Source organism: Podarcis erhardii (genome assembly GCF_964252035.2).
Source record: "Podarcis erhardii genome assembly, chromosome: 1".
In the NCBI taxonomy this organism is placed as follows: domain Eukaryota; kingdom Metazoa; phylum Chordata; class Lepidosauria; order Squamata; family Lacertidae; genus Podarcis; species Podarcis erhardii.
In genome coordinates, this window is record NC_138497.1 from 49,698,050 (window position 1) to 49,724,496 (window position 26,447).

Sequence of the window (26,447 nt, forward strand, 5' to 3'; positions counted from 1 at the left end):
TAAATAAATTAAATGATGACTTATTGCCAGTTATTTTTCTCAGCAGGGTTGCAAGCATCTGATATACAGCCCTATGATTATTTCCAGAACATTTTAGGCTAAAACAGCAATTATAGATTACAATGTAAGAAAATAGGTCTAAGATTCAAGAATAGCTTACAGCTAGATGTTAACCAGAATTTCTTTACTCAGAATTGGCCATTTGTCAATGTTTCAAAGAGATGAAACTGAAGATTGCTCAGTTGCTACTGAGGCCACAAATAAAATGGTTACTTGTCATTAAATTAGTAACAGCTGTAGATAGCTTAAAATTCAAATCAACAGGGAGACTTCAATAATTGGGGCCTCAAGAGTTAACAGTACCATCACTTACATGAAACACAAAAGTTAACTGTCTACAACAATGAAAGGGAGTGAACATGTTCTGCTCTGCATACCAAATAAAATTTCATTTTATAGCATCATCTCAATCAAAGCAACACACAACAGAATATACAACAGAATATGATCAAATAATTATAACTGCTAAAGAAAATGAACAATCAACAACACCCATGTTAAATGACCCATGTCTAGGAAGGTGAAAATGATTTTCTATATACCTTTTAAAAAATGTTCTTTATATACACACACAAGCCCACACACCTTCAATTTCACTTGAAGCAAATTCTTCAAGGTGCTTTAGTAAAAAGCTAACATGGAACCATATAAAAATAATTTAATAATTTTGGTGTACGGTTTTTAAAGAAATGAATACAATTATGAATTGTTATATTATTCCTTCTCCCCAGCCTGCATTGCTATCTATTTTGTGTCTCATTTCTAGAGAGACCTAAACTGAGCTATTATTTCTTTTTGGTATTGGAACATGCTTGACCCATAAACTACACATCTGCAGGTTTGATTTTATTACATATGTCAATAAGGAAGAACATAGTTCATCCCCTCCCTTTGCTTATCAGTGGAATTGGTTAACTCAATGATATATAATATTGTTATTCAGTAAGATTCATCTCACCCACAGAAATCAGTTGCTATGTTGCTGGGTGAAGGGTCCTCCCCACCCCTCAGTTAAACCTCACTGTAAGCTTAATGGAGGGGGGCAGGTGCTTCATGCCTACCACCCCCCCCGCCTTCATTAAATAGCTTGCCTGGGCTGGGCTGCTGTTCCTCATGTTGCAGTTGGCATGGATGCCTATTAGCAGCCAGCAAACTGCAGAGTGTGGTGACATTTTACACTCTTACGTATACAGGAAGATGGTGCATATAAGAATTAAGAGTGTTAAAGGGAAACACATTCTGAAGGTTTTTGTCAAGCTGCACACATGAAGACACAGCAGTTTTGGTACTAAGTAACATGAAATTTGCATCATTGTAATTTTAATATGGGCAACCAAAATTAGTGTCCTCGACTATTCCTGCTGTGTTTGAATCAGACACCAAGTGGCGCTTTCTTCTATGAAAGGACTATTCCTGCATAGAAACAAATTTCCTTGCGCAAAACATGAGTCATTTTTAGAACTGTGAAAACTCATGGAAATCCCTCAGGGCTACAGAGTGTGCATATACACACTCACACTCATAACACTGAAAGAAAGAGACACACAGAGCAACCTTTAAAAGAATACCAAGCTATTTATGTGCTTTCAAAAGGCTCCTTATAGTAGTGATGAGCCCACATCATTTTCGTAACATTTGACTACCTCTTTTTATTCTACAGGATAAAAGTACTTCTAACAGCCCAATCCTCTGTGTCTTTCCCTTAAATCAAGTTCCACAATATTGCATTTGGCTTTACTGCTGGTAAGTTATCATTCAACTCATCTAAAGCTATTTAAAATCGCCCCACTTAATAGTACTTCAAGTTTTGAAAGGTGAACCAATAACATTATGTTTGTGTGTAGTCAAAATATCTCAGTAGCATTTGAATCAATACAGCATTTGCTCAGCATTCAGAAGCTCACAGGTTCAATCTTTGGCATCTCCAGGTAGGCTTAGAAGAGAACCTTGTATGGAGACCTGCTGCCTGACCATGTAAACAGTTCTGAGATAGATGGACCAACGTTCTGACTTAATATAAGGCAGTTTCCTATGTTTCTATAGTTGCTTTTATACAAAGAATATCTGAGCACTGTGATTCTGTAAAAAAACCCCAAACAAACCAACAAAACACCTGATAATAAATGAATTCAAATTGATCAATCAAGTTCATTGGAAAACATTTTATCCTTTTAGTGCAGTGCTTACGATTTCATTATCAGCTAGAAGAGATTTAGTGCATGTTCACTTATGCACAGACTTAATTTGATTTCTCTGCACATCTTGAAGAACTGAAAAGCACAGCAGTGCTGCACAAGGGGCTTTGTAGGCACTGCCAATCAGAAGTGACTGCAAAGCCCCTTTTTGCCAAGCCTTGCCTTTACCTGCCCTGTACCTGCCATAAATGACATCAGAAATAGGGTAGGTGGGCATGACTTGCACAAATAGCCTTGTGGACTAGAACACAGACTGGAGGTTTCCAGCCCCTGAATAAAAGCAAACAACACTGTTCTTACCAGAGCTGAGGCGCTGTGTTAAGATAGCTATGAAGCCCCAATGTGCTCCTGAGATACATGGAGGTGCCAGGGTTTGGGTTTGTTTCAACTGGATTGGGGGGCAGGGCAGCTAGGTAAAGGCAAAAGGACCCCTGACCGTTAGGTCCAGTCACAGGCGACTCTGGGGTTGCGGCGCTCATCTCACTTTATTGGCCGAGGGAGCCGGCATACAGCTTTCGGGTCATCCCAAAACACAGCCCAGTGAGGATTGAGCATGTTCAGTGGCCACAAAATGCAGAGTGTATATTGGGGGTAGAGCGGGATGGAATGGATTATTTTGAAAGAATGGACCTGAGCAATCTAACAGATCAGTTAAGTGAGTCATTGCATCTGTGAAGACATTTTCATGTGTAAAATAGCCTTTCCTGACAATAAACAGGGAAGAAGCTTCTCATGCTTGCATTGTTATTTAATTCTACTCCACATTTTTTTAATAGGATAAAACCAGCCCTTCAAAATCTTTGTACTGTTAAGTTATTTGTAGCACAAGAGCAGGGAACTTCAGGCCCAGGTCTCTCTTCTGGCGCTAGAGACTCCCCATCGAAATGTGACAATGTTCCTTACTTGCTTGAATGGAGAGATAAGTTTATAAACCTGCATCGCTAGACTGTAGTCTACAGTATAAAGTTACAACTCACACCTGTTGCTTGCCCACTTTGGCCTGCTCATTCCTGGCATGCAGTCAGGTTCCCCACCCCTGTCCAAATGGAACATTAAATTAATTAAAATACATGGCTTTCAAAATGTTGGGTGAAGATAGTAAACCATCAAAAGAAAAAAATCTTTTTAGAAACGTCAGTAAAATTAGTAAAAGCAAAAGCAGCTACAATTAGTAAGACCATATATCTTCCATCTCAGTTTTTGAGATTGCTACCCTGGGCTCCTTTGAGAGGAAGAGTAGGGTATAACTTTAACAAACAAACAAATATTTCGCCCTAAACAATAGTCTCTATGTGATGCAATACAAGCCAATTAAAAAACCTTTATGAGCTTCAAAAGCAGCTTTGACACAACACTGGGTATGTGTACACCAAAGTAACTCCATCTTGGACCTGATGTCTCTGAAAGGTTACTGAAGGTTGTTTTAAAAGTTTGATGAAAGAGTCCATCCCCCGTCCCCACCACCAAATGTTGTAAGCTTTGCAAAAAGGAATTCAGTTAACCTCTATACCAAAGATGCTTCTTTTATTGTGTAGGCGTTATCTTCAGAATTACCACTGAGATCACTAATTATCTTAATTCTCTCTGATTTATGAGAGTTCATTTGAATTTGTGTGGGTGATGACAACTTTAGGATTATATCTTAGACCTGCTCTTTACCTCACTGGGTAAAAATACCCTTTCCAAGATCACCAGTTCCTTGATCTTCAAAAGCAACCCCACGGGAATGCTAACTTGTTAAACCACCACCACACTTTTCCAGTGCCACTTCCCAATATCCAATGCCCTACACCTCATAAAAGCGTAACATGGGAACATAAGAAGGCCCATCTAATCCAGCATTCTGTTTTCACAGCGGCAAATCAGATACATATGAAAACCCATAAGCAGGGCATGAGCATAATAGGCCTCCCCCTCCCAACAGCTGCTTGTGAGAAGTGAAATTACAGGGAACCATGAGGGGTCTTCTTGGTAGTGGTGCTGTGATGGCCTGGGAATCTGATTCAGAGGCTGAACCGGAAGAATCCCAGCCTGCACAGGAGTCCCCGCCTCCAGGGCCGGCTGAACTGGGGCAGGGCCTTGATTCTGAAGCACCTGCACCTGTGCCGGATCCTCAGGAGCAGGCACCAGGTGAATCCACTCTGGCTCCGGAGGTGGTTAAGGACTCAGTGCCTACAGGTGAGTCTCCCCCTGGGTCCAGTAACCCTTCAGCCTCTCCTGAACTGCAGAGGCTCAGGGCAGAGAGGCGGAGGGAATTGGTTTCTCCCAGGAGGAGAGCTCGCCTTAAGGCCAGGAGAGGCGGGTCTCCTGGGGGCCGGGACCGCCCCTGGCCTCAGAGAAGATAAAGGCCAGTCAGGCCAGTCAGCCCAGTCCCAGGTTGCGGGAGCAACGTCGTTGAAAAGCTGTTTCGGCCAGGACCCAGTCCGGTTCCCCCAGAGTTCCTGTCCTTGCCCGGCTCCTCGCTGTGGACCCCGCTTCGCCCGTGGAGGGCTGTCTGCTGACCCTCGACTCAGGTCCTGGACCTCGCCCCACGGTAACCTCCCCCCGGGACCAGCACAGGTGCCCTCCCTGTGGCACACAATCCCTTCAGATGTCAAGAAGATAAAGAATTACATAACTTTTAGAAGACATCTGAAGACAGCCCTGTATCAGGAAGCTTTTAATGTTTGATGCTTTTATTATGTTTTTAGATATGCTGTAAGCTGCCAGAGTGGCTGCAGAAACCCAGACGGAATAAAAATATTATTATTATAGGGAGCGGGTGGCGCTGTGGTCTGAACCACTGAGCCTCTTGGGCTTGCTGATCAGAAACTTGGCAGTTTGAATCCCTGCGACGGGGTGAGCTCCTATTGCTCTGTCCTGCCAACCTAGCAGTTCGAAAGCACAACAGTGCAAGTAGATAAATAGGTACCACTGTGGCGGGAATATAAACGGCACTTTCGTGCACTCTTGCTTCTGTCATGGTGTTCTGTTGCGTCAGAAGCAGTTTAGTCATGCTGGCCACATGACCCAGAAAGCTTTCTGTGGACAAATGCTGGCTCCCTCGGCCTGAAAACAAGATGAGCGCCGCAACCCCATAGTCACCTCTGACTGGACCTAACCATCCAAGGGTCATTTACCTTTACCCTTTTTTCACCTATTATTATTATTACTATTATTATTATGCCTAATAGGTTAAGAAGTCAAATAATTCAAATTAGGAATTAGCATATTGTTATGTTTCTTCTCCAGTCTTCTATTTCTCATGTGCTGCTTCTTGAGTTTTACAATGTTATAAATTTGATTCTACACTTTATGAAGCTGTATTGTGTGCTAATAAAGTTTTGCATGATATTTGTACATTGTGTCTCCATTGAAAATTAAATAATTTAATTGGACAGAGCTGAAAACTGGGGAATTACTTGCCTTTATCACCTAAACTTAATTAGGCCAATTTGCCAAGGACAAACTACTAGGGGGGAAGTCAAAATACTCGAGCCTTTCAATACACCTAATCATGATCTCACAGGATCATGATCTCACAGCTATGATTAAATGTTAAATTTTCTGATTGGCATTTTCTGATGACACAAGTTAAAAAGTGCAATCCAATACTTGTATATTCTGAACTAAGCACTGTGTCATGGACCATCCAGATAAGGAAGACACATGTCTGATATAGTTAATTCTTTATTGGAAACAGGAACACTTTCAGTGCTTCCACAGTGCTCTGGATACACATGCTAACACACTTCTAGCCTCCAGGGAGCTATCCACAGATCTGGGCCAAAAGAGCAGTTGCAGCAACAGTGGGGCCCCTCCTCTTCTCCAGCTTATATACCCTCCTTTGATGGGCTGTGTGCTCACAACCTGCGTTGTGTGCTTTTCCCTGCACGGAAGTTGTCACTGCTCTTCCCTTTTCAAGCCCCCCCCCTGGTTCTAGGAGACAGTGGGGAGGGGGAAGGTGAGGAATCTACTGACCCATCCTTCACATAAACCGTCCCTTCCTCCTCCACCTTGGACTGCCCCGACTCTCCCTCCTCCCCTGGCTCCTGCCTTGCAGGTGGTGTGACACCCCATAAATCATTGGTTCCCATAAATCATTGGGTCACTCCCCCTGGTCCCCTGCTTCTGCCACACACTCTTTGGAGCCCTGTCAGTCCCTGACACACCACAGAGTTCCAACACATATGTGCACATATGATTGCAGCCTAGAAAATTAAACTCAGTTGGTGCTGCACCTTTATTGAACTCTGATGACTCACTGACAGTATTTCTTCTTTGCACTTCTCAAGGATGGTCAAGTCACATCATTTCTAAAACCCTACTGGTAATCCAAAGATATAAACAGACAAAATACTGCCACAGAAAATCAAATCAGACTATTAGTAGGTATACTCAAGCGTGTTTTCACTGTGGTAGAGCTTTCCCCCATATTTGTGAATATCCAAAAAAGAACAAACACTAATTCAGTGCCCTGTCTGAAAGTGTGTGGGGGCTTTGGAGGACACTTTTTATTTCACGAACTGAAATTTGTTCCTGAAATTTTTGCAGCTATGAAATATTTTTCCTCTAATATATAAGCATGGGGAAATCAGGGAAGAGAACAAATGAGAAATTCTATTTATCTCCCATTTGGATTAAGGCATAATTGCAAAACTCTGTGGTGTCTGGTTAAACTTGGATCAGAACAAGGATACATTTGTGAGAAAAAGGGCACGAGATTTGGATCTAAGAATAACCAGGAAAAAATAGAACTGGATTTGGGGCGTTCCATTCTAATATTATTTCAACAGATCTAAATGAGAACTATTTTAAAACCCTCTATCAATGGCATTTAACACCTTATAAATTGAATTTAATATGGAAGTTAGGATCAGATAAATGTTGGAGATGTGGCTCAAATAAAGCAGATTACATACACATCTTTTCTTGTTATAGCAATTCCAATATGCCAGAATATCTAACATGTTTCTGATGCTATCTTTTAACTGTCTTTTAGGCAGAAATCTACATTGAACATGATGAACATGATCCTGTAAAATCCAACCTTATGCTGCTTTCAACCTGCTATAACAGTATTCCTTTATGCTCTTTATCTTTAGTTTATTTTGTGTGTGTTTGTGTGCGTGTGAATGATTAAAAAAATTACTAACATTATGAAAATGTGCAAAGATAATCAATTTATTTTAAAATTGGTCTCTATTCATATTGGAATTATTCTTTGGGTGGGTGGGTGGAATTAATAATAGAGCCATGCCCCATCGAGATGTAAAAAGAAAAGTTGATTTTATATATATATTTTTCTAAGAGGAAAAAAATAAGAAATGACTGTAATAAAGAAAATATAACTCAAAATTGATATTACATTAAAATTGCTATTCTTTTTTTAAACAAAACAGAGTTAAAATAATTATTCAATATTAATTCACAAATAACAGAACTATACTGATGTAGTAACATGTTGGAAACAGCTTGTAAGACAGTGCTTTTTTGCAGAGCAGGGGTGGGGCAGGGGCAGGGGCAGAGCGGGGTGTTCAAATTGCATGTGATTTCACGCAAGCATGCAATGACCTGGAATGCACCCACCATGCAAATCAGGGGTTGCCTGTATATCCCATTTAAAGATTATTTCCTGGGTTTCCTTCTTGTTGCTTTATATATTTCTTTATTTGGCTCTATTTTCATGTTTTTTATATATATATATATTTTAATTTCCAGAAAAAAGGTTGTAAAATATTTTGCATAAAGCATTATCTAACAAGATCTGGTGACAATCTACATAGTACATATGCAATTATAGATCACTGTTGAACAAATACAGAGATAAAATAAAACCAAAATAAATAAACCTTTTCATGTTTTTTATCTCCAGGTGTTGTTTTCTTTTCCTTACACAGATGACCTTCAGCTCAATTTTCCTTTTCTCATTTATCCTCTTCTATCTTAACTGATATTGCTTAATCACCCACTGGGTGACTTCTCATTTTCTAACACTGAACTCTGATAAAACAGGGCTCCAGCTCTTTCCTCCTCATTCTTTTCCTTTTTCTCAGGCATTCTTTCCATTTTCTTTGCCAGAAAAAAATCCACATCCCTTCCCAAAATTGGTTATCTCTTTGTGAGTTCAGTGAGACACCTCCTGAGCAAATATGGTTGGGACTGCATTGTTAAGTATTAATGGTCTAGATGATATCAGATTGCCATCTCTCACCAGCCCCAAACAGGATGGCCAAAATGATCAGGGGTGATGTGTGTGTTGTAGTTCAGCAACAACTGGATGGCATCTCCCATATCTGGTTAAACAACATGACTTCAGTCTGGAGCTTTGAGGCTCAGCAGTTTTCAAACCCAGCAATACTTTACAAACAGATTTGAAAGGCTACTGCTAGATTAAACAAAATGAGGTGAGTCTGGATACAGACAGAAGCAGCTGCAGATTTGGATGGACAAAAGTGTATCTTGATTTAATCAAGAAAAAATATATTGAGAAAATGATGTTTTTGTTAGTGATAGAAAAGGCAGTAGCAGCAGCATTTATTTACACCTGCATGAAATTAACAAGAGCAAAGGCAAAAAGAAAACCTTTATAGCTACCATTGAACATAACTGCTGAAGAAATTTATAAAGATCATGCTGAGATGAAATCAACTACTCTCTGAGGTGTCAAGAGTACTTTGTTTTTAAATTCATACCATGGGTATTGTTGCTAATTTCAGAAATGTATGCACACACATCCACAAGAGATTTCACGAGAATGCCAAAAAACAGCAGCAGGGTAGAGGATATAATTTGGGGTTTATAAAGAAAAAAGGCACAAGAGGAATGGAGGAATATGGGGAAAACAAAATAAACAGTGTTTCCCCAAGCACTAAGCCAATGGTGATGATAGCAGATAGGCATTTATATAGTTTTGTCACTGAAGTCCATTGCTTCCAATTTCAAATCTGTCCGGATTGTAATGTTTTAGATGTATTCTGAAATGAGTAGAAAAGAGCCCGCATGACTATTAGCCATCAACAGCCTTATCCTCCATGAATTTGTCTAATCCTCTACTAAAACCATCCAAGTTGGTGGCCAGCAGTACCTCTTGTGGGAATGAATCCCATATGTGATGTGTTAAGAAGCACTTTGTTTTGTCTGTTCTGAATCTTTCAGCTTCAACATTCAGTTTCACTGGATGCCCACAAGTTCTATCTGTCAGCATCGCCCTGGAGCCAGTGTCACCAACTGGACTCTTAGCAGCAACCTTATCTCTACACACGATCTCTAACACTCAGCCTCTCTGGAGAATCAGCAGACTCGTCAGGAGATTCTTGGATATGGGAGGGGTGAAATCTCCTCATCCTCCCCCATTTCATCCGACCATTTCAAGAATCTTTAATATAACTGCAATTTACACACACACTCCAAAAGTTGTTCTCTGCTTACAACCTTGGTTTACATATCTGTAGGTATCTCTCTCCCCCTTTATCTAAGACACTTTAATAATACCATTTAACAGTTACTGCAACCACTCTGTGTCCATTAGGAAAGAGTTAAAACATAAATCTCAATCTGCAGTTTACACAAAATACACATTGTGATTACACAAATGAATAAGCAGCTTCTAGAAAAATCTTCACACACATTTCTTCCTTTTCAAATACAAATTGACATTTCTAACTAGGCAGATTTGAACAGACCACTTTCAGTACTCAAACACATGTTTGCTCCTTCAATCCTGATCCTTCAAATGTCAGGTAAGGAAATAAATGAAGCGTTTTGTGCAACTACTCTCAGCACACTTCATGCTAGGTTTATTAATTTTTTTATAAGATATTTATTGAAGTTTTCAAAAATAATACATTGTAAAACAAAAAGAAAAAAAACAACAACAAAAATACAAGAATACAAAAACAAATAAAAGAAAAACACATAAAATTTCCATTACTTATTTTCTCTTATTTTCCAGACCTCCTCATACCTCCCTTTCTTGTATTCCATTTCAAATTGTTAATTCCGCAAATTCTCCCCATTAGTTTTTACTTATTTCTAAACTTATTTTTCATATCTCTTAAGCATTGCAGCTGGAAACCACTTAATTTCTGTCCAACATCATTCTAATATTCATTAATTTTGCATTATTTCTGTAAATAGTCTTTAAATTTCTTCCAATCTTCTTCCGGTCATGCTAGGTTTAAAAACCCCACCAGAGTTGCATAAGACCGCAGTCTTGGCGAACTCTTCAGAAAACCTTTTCGGTGGTACACCCTTGGTTGTTCTCTCGGATCTGCGCAAAACTCTTTGATCCTCTTGTTCTGGTGCTTCCTCCTCTCTGGGAGAATGGGGAGCTAAAGTATATGAAACTGCTAAGTCTGAATCAGCGTCAGACTCACCTGAGGCTTTTGGGCTCTGATAATCTGTGCCGTCATCTGGATCTACATTGGCATCAGGATTATCAATCACATCAGAACTTGCCTCCCTCTTAACTGTCTTTGCCCCTTTTGCATCATCATCACAAATGGGATGGCACTGAAAAATGCCAACTCTGTCCCATTGTGGATTGTTGTCAATACTCCTGGTCAGCCTTATGGTTTTCGTGTCTGTGATCAGGACACGCTAAGACCCTTTCTCATATCCTAGGAAAACACCATGTTCTCCATGCTTGCTCAGTTTGTCACCCTGCGAGGTGTGCACCCAAACCTCCGACCCAAAAATTTTAAAGTGCTTCACACATGGCTTCCTTCCGTGAAGCATCTCATACGGGGTGCAATTTACTGCGGACTGGTACCTCCTGTTATACACGTGACAGAAAAACGAAAGAGCTTCAGCCCAAAAAGGATTGGGCAGCCCCGAATCATGTAATAGTGTTCTGATTCCTTGCTGCAGGGTCTGGTTTATTCTCTCACATAAACCATTCTGCCAGGGTGATCTGGGCGTGGCCGTCCTATGCTCAATGCCCTGTTCAGAAAGAAAAGCCTCAAACTCTTCTGAACAAAACTCTCCACCCCTGTCTGTGAAAATACAACGTACATTCTCATTATGTACATTCCTGAGCCATTTACAAAACTGACAAAACTTAGTAAAGGCTTCAGACTTTTTCTGCAACATATAGACCCAAACATACCTCGAATAGGAGTCTATCAAAACCATGAAAAACCTTGAATTGCCTCTAGAGAGCGCTAGAGGCCCCACTAAATCTGCATGAATGACTTCGTATGGTTTCTTGGCCTCTCTCCCAGACTCTGTACCTTTGGGAGCTTGCCTTGCCTTACTCTCAGCACAAGAAACACATTTCACGTGGTAGGGACATTCTTTCAACTTCATACCCTGAACCATATCAACTTCATACCCTGAACCATATCAGCCTGGAAATTCAAATGACCATAAACACAGTGGTAATAGTGAATACATTGGTCATGCATCTTCTCATTCTTATCAATAGACAAATTGCAACACTTTTTCTCAGTTGCTTCAGCAGTACCTGTACCTGAAACAAAAGGCAATTGGTACAAACCATTAACACATTTTGCATATAGAATGAGCTTGCCATCTCGACGAATTTCACAACGAGATTTAGCAAACACCACCTTAAACCCCTGACGATCAAGCTGGGAAACACTCAACAAATTGTCCTGAATATCAGGTGCATACAGGACATTCTTAATTGTTGCATTCAGGCTCTTTAAGAACACAGTTCCCTTAGCCAAACTCATGAGAACAGTCCCATCTGCTTGATGAATTTCTTTCTCTTGCTTCTCAAGCTGAACAAAGAGATCCTTATCTTTGGCCACGTGGTTGGTACAGCCAGAGTCGATCACAAAGAAACTCCGCCCACGTTGATTGGAGCAGCGAGAGATCAAGGCCTTTGAAGTAGCAGGTGCTTGGGGATTTCATCCTCCTCCCCCTCTGCCTCTGAAGTTTCCCTTCTTCTTTGAAGATTTCTTGCAGCACTGAAAACTCAAATGGCCTTGTGCTCCACACGAAAAGCACCGCCTCAACTTTAGTGCTTTAACAGCAGCAGTTTCACTTTCACTTTCCCCTGCTGAAGACTCAGGCACATTTTCAAGCACATTTTTAACAGCACAGTCCCGGCTTTCTCTAACAGCCTGTCTGCAATCCCACTCATTCAAGAGCACGCTAGACACATAATCTTCTGTTAGCCGGTCAGCAGGCATTGTAGAAATCTGGGCAGCTACTCCATCGTAAGAATCGTCTAGGCTATTTATCATCAGCATTGCAAACACAGCCTCTGAAATAGCCAGGTCTCGCTGAACAAGGTCCTGTCTGAGACGCTTTAACTGAGATAGATGGCTAGGCAAATCACCACCTTTCTCCAACTGCAGCCTGCACAGCTTCTTGAAGAAAATCACACTGGAACCAGCATTTTGTCTCAGATGCATACCTCTCAACTTATGCCAAACAGCTCGTGCAGTCTCTTGACCCTCTAAGTTCACCAGCAAGTGGTCTGAAACACTCAAAACAATTGTCCCCCGGGCTTTCATATCTGCAGCATGCCACTCAGCCCAATCATCATCATCCTTATCTGGAGGGTCATCTCCTATCGTGTGAAATAGCTTTTCCCTCTGTAAAAGCGCTTTCATCTTGACTTGCCAAACTGCGTAGGTTTCAGGCGTGAGGAGAGGAAAGGACAGAGCCATCTGGCCAGAATGTACACAGGCCATGTCTGCTATTACTTAGAGCAAGACACTTCCCTCGTGCAACACAGATAAAGCCTTGGATCCTTCAGCCACTCTCTCTCCCACTCAGAGCGCAATTAACAGGCAAACAGGGATGCTATCTTCTTTCTTTGGCAGTCAGCAACATACCTCCATAAATCAAGCAGCAGCAACAGCGGCAGCTTGAACACTCTGCTCCAAAACAGCTCTGCTTCTAGGCACCACAAATCAGTCCAGCATGCAGCCTCCGTTCCGCCGTCCAGCGATCAGCAACAGAAACCTCTGGCGACTGGGATGACTGGGATGACTGGAACAACGACTGGTCAGACAACTGGGCCCATAACCGATGTCAGCATCGCCCTGGAGCCAGTGTCACCAACTGGACTCATGCACTTCAACCCCGACTGGGCTAGGCGAGCTGGGTAGCACTTCCAGAGACCACCAGGTCAAGGTGCTATGGACTCACAGCTTAGAGTTGTGAGCACCGGATTCACTTCCACAATACAGTCGTCGCACAGCAGAGTATAGCAGAGTCTGGCAGTGTATAAACGACTCGGAGAGCAGCTCTGTAGAATATCTTCTTTTATTCTATAACTACAACTATAATACAAAACTATATACAGAGCTAAATAGGTCTAAGCATAAATGAATGCTGCACTGAGTGTCTGCAGCTGCTCTTAGCAGCAACCTTATCTCTACACACGATCTCTAACACTCAGTCTCTCTCTCTCTCCGACACACTGACTGACTGACTTGGTGCTGGAGCTGAATAAGTAGAAAGCAAAACACTGCTCCTCCTCTCTGGAGAATCAGCAGACTCGTCAGGAGATTCTTGGATATGGGAGGGGTGAAATCTCCTCACTAGCATCATCATCATCATCATCATCATCATCATCATTCTTACCACACTTTTCCCTGATGGGACTCAAGGCAACTTATAGATAAAGGAAAGAAGTGGTAAAACACAAAAACTCAGTAATTAAAATACTAGTAAACCTTGATAGAATCAAAAGTATATACATATATTAAATCTGTTTAGAACACGTTCTAATGTTATGGGAAAGAGAGAAAAACTTTTCTCTATCCATTTTCTCCATACCATGCATAATTTTATATACTTCTACTATATCACCTCTTTTTGGCCTTTAAACAAAAAAGCCCCAAATGCTGCAACCACAGGGGAGTTGCCTTTATTATTTTGGTTGCCATTTTCTGAATCTTTTCCAACTTGAAATCCTTTTTGAAGTGAAGCAATCAGATGTTCAAGTTGATGGCCATCACTACCTCGTATGGGAATGAATTCCATAGTATAACTATGAGTTGTGTGAATAAGCTTTTTCTTTTCTCTGTCCTGAAAATTTCAACATTCAGTATCATTGGATGGCTCTGAGTTCCAGTATTATGAGAGGGAGAAAAACCTCTCTATTCATTTTTTTTCTATATCATGCATCATTTTCTACACTTCTAGAATGCCCTTTACTTGCCTTTACTCTAAACTAAAAAGCCCCAAATTTCATAACCCTTAAGAAGTCTTACTTCTCAGCCTCCATTGCATCTGCTAGCTCTCGCCTGGCACAACTTTTTAGTATAATTAGGTCTTTAACGTCCCTGGAGGGACAGCCAAATTTAAATACCAATTTGACAAATAGCTGTGAGGCATTTGCAAGCTTTTTTGCAGAGAAGGCCTGGTTGCTCCGCCATGACCTCCCTGCCAATTTGGATACAATAACGGAACTGGAGGCCCCTCAACTGTCCTCGGGTCCAGTATTGGACCACTTCGACCGGATATCCCCGGCCAATGTGAACAGACTCCCATCTCTTGTGGAGGTGCAATTAGTGCCAGCGCCATCCGTTAAGAGTTTGGGTGTAATCTTCAATACCTCCCTTTCTATGGAGGCACAAGTCACAGCTATAACAAAGGCGGCATTTTTTCATCTCCGCCAAGCTAAGCAGTTGGCTCCTTACCTCTCTCGCCCTGACCTATCCACTGTGATCCACGCGATGGTCACCTCCAGACTTGATTATTCTAACTCACTCTACGTGGGGCTGCCCTTGAGACTGACCCAGAAACTCCAGCGGGTGCAGAATGCCACAACGAGACCCCTTACGGGCTCCTCACTGCGGGATCACATTTGCCCGGTGCTATACCAGCTGCACTGGCTCCCAGTGGAGTACAGGATCAGGTTTAAGGTGCTGGTTTTAACCTTTAAAGACCAATATGTCCTAGGACCCTCGTACCTACAGGACCACCTCTCCTGGTATGTCCCACGGAGGACCATACGGTAATAAATAAAAAAAATTGGAGATCCTGGGCCACAGGGAGGTTAGACTGGCCTCGATCAGAGCCAGGGCTTTTTCGGCTGTGGCCCCAATCTGGTGGAACGCTCTGTCACAAGAGACTAGGGCACTGCGGGACTTGACATCTTTCCACAGGGCCTGCAACACGGTGCTGTTCCGCCAGGGCTTTGGCCAAGGCACAGTTTGACCCCCTTTCTCCTTCTGTAATCTTCATAGAACTCTAACCTGATGGTTGCCATTAATTTGATGCTGAATTGATTCTAGAATGTATTTTAATTAATTGACTGTGCAATTTTATGTACACTTTGCTATTTTTACTTGTTGTTAGCCGCTCTGAGCCCAGCTTTAGCCAGGGAGGGCGGGATTATTATTATTATTATTATTATTATTATTATTATTATTATTCCTCATAAGGGAGTTGCTCTGTAAATGTTACTCTGTGACAGCCTCATTTTTAAAGTGCAGTCATTCCGCTGCCAAGCAGTTCATGTAGCTTTGCATTTTTAAATTGTTTAAAGTAAAGGACACCTTTGATACCAACAACAACAAAAAGCTGTTTAAACTACAGTTGGGATAAAATGACTCCAATGCAAAACACAAGAGTTCAGCAGCTTAAATGGATGAAATATTTAATCAAGTCATTGTCTCATTTCTGGCACACAGTCCAATAAGAAATAGTTAAGACTTAAAACATGGTTTAATATGAATTTTCATTTTCTCAAAGGACTCCAAATTATTTACAGCTACAGTCCTGCTCTACAGGAGTTCCAAGATTCAAGTTATTTGCTGCCCAAATAAGCACATAATACAAAATAGATACATAATCTTGAGCCCCAGCCTTATCAGGTGTAACAGATTATAATGAGAATTAGCTACTCTAGCTGTACTGCAGGCCCAATCCAAAGTGCTTAAATGGCTCAGGCAGCAATATCTCAATGACTGCCTCTCCCCCTATGAACTGCCCCGGACCCTGTGATCATCATCTGAGGTCCTTCTTTGTGTGAGAAGTCTGGAGAGTGGCAACATAAGAGCAGGCCTTTTCTGCAGTGACTCCCCATTTGTGGAATTCTCTTCCCAAAGAGGTTTGCCTGGCACCTTCATTAAATGTCTTTAGGTGCCAGGTGAAAACGTTTCTCTATAAGCAGACGTTTGGCTGATCTAACTTTCTATAGGCTTTTAAAAGTGTTTGTGGGAGGGGGATTAATGGTTGTTGTTTTTTCATTATGTATTTTGAGTTCTCATGTTGTATTTTTTTGCTGTGCACTGCCCTGTGATCTTCAGTTATCACGCAGTATACAAATTTAATAAATAAATCAAATCAATAAATAGACCAGATGTGCTGATAGGCTTCAGTAGGAATATTTTTATTGTTACAGAGCTGGCTTTCCAGAGATCTGAACAGATAGTCTTATCATAAATTGATTTTTTTTTATTTGCACATTAGAGGCTGGGGGAAAAAAATTCTGTGTTGAAGCACAGGTTTTTCAATTGATCTAGCGGGTGAAAACAGAGAGTGCCACTCTTCCCTAATTTTGTTTCACTTGCCTAGATGAATTTTCCATCATCAAAAGCAAATGGTAAACTAAGCAGTTAAAACAACCACCTTCCCTGGCTCTTTCCCTCCACAAACTGTAGCTGTCTCAAGTCACACAATCCTTTTCTTGCAACTCCAGTATAACCAGCTTCCTCCAGGGGGGACAAAAACTCATGTGCTTGCATTTATCAAACATGTAGTTGTTCATATACATATAAAATGGAGGCAGGGTCTACTTTTTATATCAAAATGAATGCAGGGGGGAAAGGAGCAGAACAAGTTAGTTTCCCCCAGCCTAACTCATCTACAGAATCAGAACTAGACTGGGGGAAAACAGCTTAAAGCAGTTAAGCAGGGAGAGTTTAAGTACAATATGGAAGTAAGTTTCACACTTCTCTCTCATCTGCTTACTTACCCCTATCCTTGCTTTACAGGTTGATAGACAAGTAGTTGTTCAATAAACATGTAAACATCTGGTTTGACCCTCAGTTTCTAAAAATACTAATTAGAAATTAGAAAATTCCTTAGGAGTAGATTCCATTTTTCGTAAGCATGGACTCACTGAAGGATGAGGCACACATGTGCCCTGATCCACAGGCCTGTGGAAGTGGTTTGATGCAGGGATACCAAAGAAAGATGTCCAAAATGCCAGAGTGATGAGTTCTAATGCTTTATTAGAAGCCATAGACTTGCAACACAGCCTACAGAGCCTTTCTGTTTTTACAGACTTGGGACAGACACCAAAACGGCCTACACCCAGGAAAGCATTTGTGCATTACTTATACAAAAACCAGTATATGTCAGTTTGGCCAGAACCTCCAATTGGTTCACCTGCTGATGAAGACATATGTGGTAAGCCTCCAAGTCTTATGGATAGCCCCCATCTCTAGGACAATAACCAAACTTCCCAAGCCCACAGATCAGCATAGCATCAAAGCAAGCCAATTTGCATATCAACGTAAGTGTATAAACACATATGAGCTCATTCTTGCAGCAACTACCAATAATCCCAAGTTTATCTTGATTACCAAGATGAAGTTCACAGGCCTTCCGGAACATTATCCCCCTTTGGTCTACACAACATGTTAGGATGCACGAAGAGGTTTTCTACATAACTGTTTTATAACATAGATATATCTTTCTTAGCTGCCTTTAAAATTGTGTGGATTTGTCATGACTTGCATGCGTCTTTTAAAATTGAACTCATACAAGAAAAAATAACGCCAATTCCTTCCACTTCTCCTACTAGTTGCTTCAGAGAACTAACACTGAGGGGATGGAATGGAATAACTGCATAATTCTGTGTAGTAATAATAGGTTTCATCATAATCCCAAAGCAATTCTTAAACTAGAGGTTAAAATATTGGAAACAAATATGAACATCACATCTTAGCATAGGATTGTAATGGATTCTACTAAAGCTGCTAGGATAGTCTTGCCTCTGCAGAAGAAAGTTCATATGAAACTTTCTTTGATAATGAAGATAAATTGACAATAATAAACCTAGGCTGCTGGTGAGGTAATAATCCTAGGGTGGTAGCCAAGCAGAGTAAATGCTTCTTTTATAAGAATCTGGCAAATTGCCCCACTGTCTGTCTGCATATTCTGTTTCTTTTGAGGAATGCTGCATATTAATATTTCCAAATTGCCTTAGGAAACAAGAGCATCTCTTATCTGAAAGGTAGAGCAGAAATTATGCCCTCTGTGTCTGGGCCAGCTATTTCAAGCTGAAAGCAACAGTTGTAGACAAATTCCCAGCAACTGTAGCTCTGTGAGATTTGGGAATAAATGGAGTAATCCCTTCTCACTTTTTACCAAGGACTATTTTGCTACATTTAAAGCAATCCTTTAAAAAATAAGATTTTTAGACTACAATCTTAGAATCATAGAATCATAGAGTTGGAAAAGACCACAAGGGCCATCGAGTCCAACCCCCTGCCAAGCAGGAAACACCATCAGAGCACTCCTGGCATATGGTTGTCAAGCCTCTGCTTAAAGAACTCCAAAGGAGACTCCACCACACTCCTTGGCAGCAAATTCCACTGTCGAACAGCTCTTACTGTCAGGAAGTTCTTCCTAATGTTAGGTGGAATCTTCTTTCTTGTAGTTTGGAACCATTGCTCCGTGTCCGCTTCTCTGGAGAAGCAGAAAACAACCTTTCTCCCTCCTCTATGTGACATCCTTTTATATATTTGAACATGGCTATCATATCACCCCTTAACCTCCTCTTCTCCAGGCTAAACATGCCCAGCTCCCTTAGCCGTTCCTCATAAGGCATCGTTTCCAGGCCTTTGACCATTTTGGTTGCCCTCCTCTGGACACGTTCCAGTTTGTCAGTGTCCTTCTTGAACTGTGGTGCCCAGAACTGGACACAGTACTCCAGGTGAGGTCTGACCAGAGCAGAATACAGTGGCACTATTACTTCCCTTGATCTAGATGCTATACTCCTATTGATGCAGCCCAGAATTGCATTGGCTTTTTTAGCTGCCGCGTCACACTGTTGGCTCATGTCAAGTTTGTGGTCAACCAAGACTCCTAGATCCTTTTCACATGTACTGCTCTCAAGCCAGGTGTCACCCATCTTGTATTTGTGCCTCTCATTTCTTTTGCCCAAGTGCAATACTTTACATTTCTCCCTGTTAAAATTCATCTTGTTTGTTTTGGCCCAGTTCTCTAATCTGTCAAGGTCGTTTTGAAGTGTGATCCTGTCCTCTGGGGTGTTAGCCACCCCTCCCAGTATGGTGTCTTCTGCAAATTTGATCAGGATGCCCTTGAGTCCATCATCCAAGTCGTTGATAAAGATGTTGAATAAGACCAGGCCCAAGACAGAACCCTGTGGCACCCCACTAGTCACTCTTCTCCAGGATGAAGAGGAACCATTGATGAGCACCCTTTGGGTTTGGTCAGTCAGCCGGGTACAAATCCACTGAGTGGTAGCATAGTCAAGTCTGCATTTTACCAGCTTCTTTACAAGAATATCATGGGGCACCTTGTCAATTGCCTTGCTGAAATCAAGGTAGGCTACATCCACTGCGTTCCCTTCATCTACCAGGCTTGTAATTCTGTCAAAAATCGAGATCAGGTTAGTCTGACATGACTTATTTTTCAGAAATCCATGCTGACTATTGGTGATCACAGCATTCCTTTCTAGGTGCTCACAGACTGTTTGCTTAATGATCTGCTCCAGAATCTTCCCTGGTATTGATGTCAGACTGACTGGGCGGTAATTATTTGGGTCCTCTCTTTTCCCCTTTTTGAAAAAAGGGACAACATTTGCCCTCCTCCAGTCTGCCAGGACTTCGCCTGTTCTCCAGGAATTCTCAAAGATGACTGCCAGTGGTTCTGAGATCACATCTGCCAGTTCTTTTAATACTCTTGGATGCAGATCATCTGGCCCTGGAGACTTGAATACATCTAAACTAGCCAAGTATTCTTGTACTATCTCCTTAGTTATTCTGGGCTGTGTTTCCTCTGCTGAATCATTTGCTCCAAATTCTTCAGGTTGGGCATTGTTTTCTTTATCGGAGAAGAATGAGGCAAAGAAGGCATTGAGGAGTTCAGCCCTTTCTGTGTCCCCTGTTTGCATTTCACCATCTTCTCCTCTGAGTGACCCCACTGTTTCTTTGTTCTTCCTTTTGCTACGAACATACCCATAAAAGCCCTTTTTGTTGCTTTTAACCTCTCTAGCAAGCCTGAGTTCATTCTGTGCTTTAGCTTTTCTGACTTTGTGTCTACACGTGTGTCCCATTAAACTTTAATTAGTTTAATGTAAATGCCCAGTGCGCTTCCATCGTCACAAGTCCCACTACAGCAGAGCATTTCGCGCAGCGGTTTAGAAGGGCAGGAGAGGCAGTATCTTTTCAAAGAGGAGTCTTGGAGCAAGCGGTTTGTAACTCAAAAATAAGGTTTATTTACAAAAAACAAAAAACCCGGCGAAGAACCACACATATCAGCAAACACGCCCAAAAGGGGAGAAGGGGAAAAAGGGGAACAAACACATGGGAGACTGACTATTTATAAAAACTCATGTTCCTGGAAGCCTAATGACCTCCAGCTGCTCAGTGATTAGAGCGTTTCTGCTACCTTTTAACCCTTTGATAGCAACACCCCCTCTCGCTCGTAACACTGAGCTGTACCAACCTTAATTCAAATTTAAACCTGAACAGAAACATTTATGAGATTGCAGACTCAAAGCTTTCGTAAAACCGTCTGCGAGATTTTCTTGGCTTGGGCAATACTTTAGTTCAATTAAACCTTGTTTTACACTTTGGCATACATTTTGATAACGGATATCCAAGTGTTTTGTGTGTGCCTTGAATTGACCTGATTTAGCTAGTTTAATACAAGGTTGATTGTCTTCCCACACTCTGATAGGTAGGGAACATTCTCCAAACAATTCTTGTACCAGTTGCTTATAAAATTCTAGTTCTCTACATACATCTGATAATGCATTAAACTCAGATTCAGTTGAACTTAAAGCTATAAGTGACTGCTTTCTTGATCTCCAACCAATTAGTGCATTTCCAAATTTTATCGCCATTCCTGACACTGATTTTCTATCTGGTCCAGCATCTGCCCAACTACTGTCGGCCCAACATTCAAGTTGTGTGCTGCCCTCTGCTGATAGTTTTAAGCGAAACCTTTTGGTAGTTTGGAGATACCTTAAAACTCTTTTTACTCCTTGCCAAGCATGCATTGATGGTTTTTCAGCTTGTCTACACAGCATGTTGACAGCATATGTTATATCAGGCCGAGTCCACTGTGCAATGTGGAGTAGACTGCCTATCGCTGACTGGTAAACCCCGGGATTACAGAACTCTGCCTGTTGCTCGACTTGAGCATCCTTTGTGTAACTTAACTCCATTGGGGTTTTAACACCAGCACAGTTGTCCATTTTAAACCTTTCCAGCAACTGCTGGATCTTAGCTTCTTGGCTGAGCCAATAGTTCCCATTTTCATCTTGCTGAATTTTAACTCCTAGATAAACAGATACATTGCCTAGTGATTTTATCTGAAACCTTTCTCCAAGCTTTGTGGCAAATTGTTGTGCAAGTTTATCATCCTTTCCACTGTATAATAAATCGTCAACAAATATCAAGACTGCTTCTTGTTCACATCCCGAGCCTTTTAGATAAAGACACGCATCTGCTGCGCTCTTTCTGAACCCCATGCTCTCTAGAGCATCGTTTAAGCAGGAATTCCAATTACGGGCGGACTGTTTCAACCCATAAATGGATTTGTGTAGGCGCCAGACCTGGTTTGGCTTGTCTCCTTCAAAACCCGGTGGTGGTGTCATATAGACTTCCTCCTGTAAGTCTGCATTTAAATAAGCCACATTGACATCAAAATGAAACAGCTTATTTCCCTTCTTAGCTGAAGAGGCTAAAAGCATTCTTAGTGACTCCGATCTTGAAGTAGGGGCATAGATTTGAGAATAGTGAACACCTTTGCGCTGCGAAAACCCTTTTGCAACTAGTCGGGCTTTATATTGCAACTCTTCAGTAGTTGTGGGCTTTAAACGATATACCCATCGACAACCTACAGCTTGTTGCCCTTTCGGAAGCTCTGTACTTGTAAACACACCGAGAGACTTCATTGAAGCCATCTCTTTTTCCATTGCTTCCTGCCACTTTGCGGCTTCTGAGCTTGGAAGCTGTTGTACTTCCATATAGCTATCTGGCTCACACTGTGCCATATTTACGTATACACTTGTCACCTTAAACCGCTCTGGCGGCTTGCCCTTTGTGGCACGGTTTGACCTGCGCAATTGTTCCTCTTGTGCCCCCTCTGACCGTTGGCTGTCAGAATCTGTCTCAGACTTTATATCTGGATGTGCCTCTAGGGATAAAGACCTCCGTTTAGATACCTCCCTTGGGCTTGGTGTTGCAGGTGACCTGCTTCGCTTTTGCTGTCTGCTAGGCCTACTGACTGGCGATGTTGGAACACTCCTAGATTCTGGCTTTTCTACCTTAGGAGAAGAACCTTGTTCCTGGTCAGGATCTGCATCTGAACCATGTGCACCATCCCCTTCTGGCTCATTACTCTCTGGACTTTCATTCTCAGCATGAATGCCTAAATCATCTCTCAAAATGTCAGGGTTACCGTGTAAGTGAGTCCATCCAGACTGCTCACAAAATTCAGCACTCCTACTGAGGACCACTCTTGTAGTATCCCCATTTGGGTTCACGAATCTCCAAGATTTGGCGTGTGGTTCGTACCCACAAAAGATGAGTTTCCTAGCCCTTGGACCTCCCTTTTTCCTTAACGCTTTTGGGATAAGTACATAGGCTTGACATCCAAACACCCGAAAGTAATTAATTTTGGGCTTCTTCCCATATAAAGCAAAATAAGGGGTAGTGCCAATTACAGAATTATATACTCGGTTCAGAATATGAGTAGCCGCCTGCCAGGCTTCCGCCCAGTAACTTTGAGGGAGTTTAGCATCAAACAACATAGAGTTTGCCAACTCTTGCAGAACCCTGTTTTTACGTTCGGCCACGCCTCCTTCTTGGGGGGAATAAGGTGTAGACAGACGATGCTTAATTCCCTTTTTCTTAAAGAAATTCTGCAACACAGACCCGGTAAATTCTGACCCTCTGTCTGTCTGAAAAGCAAGTACTCTAGTACCGAATTCAAGTTCTACTGCATGAACCCAATTTTTAACTGTTTCTGCAGTATCTGCTTTGGTTTTGAGAGGAAAAAACCATGTGACTTTTGTTTTGTCATCCGAGAGACACAGTGCATACCTCGAACCTCCCATGCTAGCAACAGGCATTGGGCCACATAGGTCCATATGCACAAGTTGGAATACTTTGTCAGATTTCCTATCTGAACTGGGATAGCTGCATCTATGAACCTTCGCCCTTTTGCATGCAGTACAATCCAAATACTTAGCACATTTGTTCATTTTGCACCCTTCTGATAATTCAGGTTGCCTTTTAACATACTGAAAATTAATATGTCCCAGACGGCGGTGCCATAAATGAACACAAGAATTATGGGTAGGCAAGTTCACACAACCAGCATGAACCTGTTCAACTTCATCTGGACTTGTCTCAAAATAATATAACCCATTTCTGCATTCCACCTGCAAAAGAGATACGTTATTCTTTGAAATAGTGCAAACCCCATTTTCAAACACAGTTTTAAACCCAACTCTATCAAGTTCTGACACAGACAAAATACATCCCTTCAATCCCTTTAGCACGTAGGCATCAATTTCTGTTTGCAAACAATTCAAGAACACTGTGCCTACAGTCTCTAAGGAACGTTTAGTTGAATCTGCCATTGTCACAACTTTAGGGATTTGCAAATGTCTGCAGTTCTGCAAACGGACACTAGATGGCGCCACCAGGTGGTGAGATGCACCACTGTCGATCAACCAGCGTAGATTGCTGCCTTGGCCACGCCCTTGCATCAACGACATTGCTGAAGCCATGTGCTGTGTGCTGTGGGAGTAGCCACGACCTCCTCCTCTTCTTCGACGTCCCCTGGAACTCCTTGTCTGGTAACTAGGGGTAACGGCCTTGGTGCTGTCTTGACCAGGTTCACGTGGACAATTCCTGATTAGATGGGAAGGGGAACCACAGCGAAAACAGTGTCTAGCTGCAAAAGCATTTACTGTGTGCTCAAACTCAGCATCAACACTCTTAGACACAGCATAACTCCCCTTTGAAGACAAACCTCTTTCTCTTGTCTTCCAATCTTGCCAATTTTTCCCATTGAGTCGCGTAAACGGGACAGAAAAACTTTCCTGGGACTCTGCCATCCTCCCTGGGGCTTAGGAACGATACTCACACACCTGTAGACCGTCTCCCAGCTGCTGAGGTGGCTCCTTGTGGAATAAGACGTCTTCCAGCGAGTACAAACTGCTCAGTGCCTGTTTAAAACTTTTCTAGGCACGTTGCAGGACTCAAGCTGCTTTGAAGGCTTTCGTTGTCGGCAACCGCTTCTGACTTCGCTCCAGTCCTTGCATAAATCACTCTGAACTGCACTCCTTAGCTCCTTCTTGACGTACAAACATCCATAACCTGTCCCATTAAACTTTAATTAGTTTAATGTAAATGCCCAGTGCGCTTCCATCGTCACAAGTCCCACTACAGCAGAGCATTTCGCGCAGCGGTTTAGAAGGGCAGGAGAGGCAGTATCTTTTCAAAGAGGAGTCTTGGAGCAAGCGGTTTGTAACTCAAAAATAAGGTTTATTTACAAAAAACAAAAAACCCGGCGAAGAACCACACATATCAGCAAACACGCCCAAAAGGGGAGAAGGGGAAAAAGGGGAACAAACACATGGGAGACTGACTATTTATAAAAACTCATGTTCCTGGAAGCCTAATGACCTCCAGCTGCTCAGTGATTAGAGCGTTTCTGCTACCTTTTAACCCTTTGATAGCAACAACGTGCTGGCTATTTGTTTGAATTCCTCTTTGGTGGTTTCCCCCCTTTCCCATTTTTTGTACACATCCTTTTTTAATCTTAACTCAGTTAAAAGTTCTTTAGATAGCCACCCTGGCTTCTTTAGGCACCTTCCATGTTTCTGTCTCATTGCTATTGCCTGAAGTTGTGCTTTTACTATCTCCCTCTTAACAAACTCCCAGCCATCATGAACTCCCTTTCCTTTTAGTATTACTGTCCATGGGATCTCACCCAGCACTTCCCTAAGTTTTATGAAGTCGGCTTTCTTAAAGTCAAGAAATTGAGTCCTAATATGCTTGGCTGCTCCTTTCCGCTGTATAGTAAACTTCAGAAGAGCATGATCACTCACGCCTAATGATCCTTCCACTTCTACCCCACTAACCAGGTCATCAACATTGGTTAGGACCAGATCTAAAATGGCTGTTCCTCTTGTTGCTTCTCCCACTTTCTGGACAACGAAGTTGTCTGCAAGGCCAGTGAGGAATCTGTTTGACCTTATGCTCTTGGCTGAGTTTGACATGCAACAAATATCCGGGTAACTGAAGTCCCCCATTACTACTATCTCCCTTCCTTTTGCATACTTGGCCATCTGTTCCAGGAAGGCATCATCTATGTCCTCCGTTTGGCTTGGGGATCTATAGTAAACTTCCACAATGAGGTCCCTGTTATTCTTCTCTCCCTTAATTTTGACCCAAATGCTCTCACTTTGGCTTTGAGGTTCTAAATCTTGGATCTCTTCACAGGTATACACATCCCTGACATATAACGCCACTCTTCCTCCTTTCTTGTCTGGTCTGTTTCTCTGAAATAGATTGTATCCCTCCATTATTACATTCCAGTCGTGGGACTTATCCCACCAGGTTTCAGTGATGCCTATTATGTCATATTTAGTTTGCTGTACCAAGAGCTCAAGCTCATCTTGTTTATTTCCCATGCTTTGCGCATTAGTGTACAGACATTAGTGTACAGACATCTTCTCACAGCTTTCTGTGAATAACTTAGAAGAATGAATCTTTAAATATTCTAAATAACATTTTTATGTTGAACCATCAGCCAAATCATCAAATTTACAGAGAGTTGATCTGTTGCATCAAAAAACCCCAAAAGAGCCTTGTGGCACCTGAAAGACTAACAAGTTGTTATGATGTGAACCACATTCCATATTGTGAACCACAATCCATATTAGCAGATGAATGAAGTGTCAACCTGACCTCACCCCACCCCCTAAAAAACTCAGATCAGGATAAACCCTGATGGTATAAACTGTAGTCCTCAAAAACATATGCCATAAGAAACTTGTTAGTC

The 26,447-nt window shown here is 41.8% G+C and overlaps 1 protein-coding gene across 21 annotated transcripts in view; it reads right to left on the reverse strand.

Annotated features, from left to right (window-relative positions):
• Positions 1 to 26,447, reverse strand: part of GPHN (gephyrin) — a 246,328-nt gene that overhangs the window by 154,209 nt on the left and 65,672 nt on the right. The gene's annotated exons all lie outside the window — the stretch shown is intronic.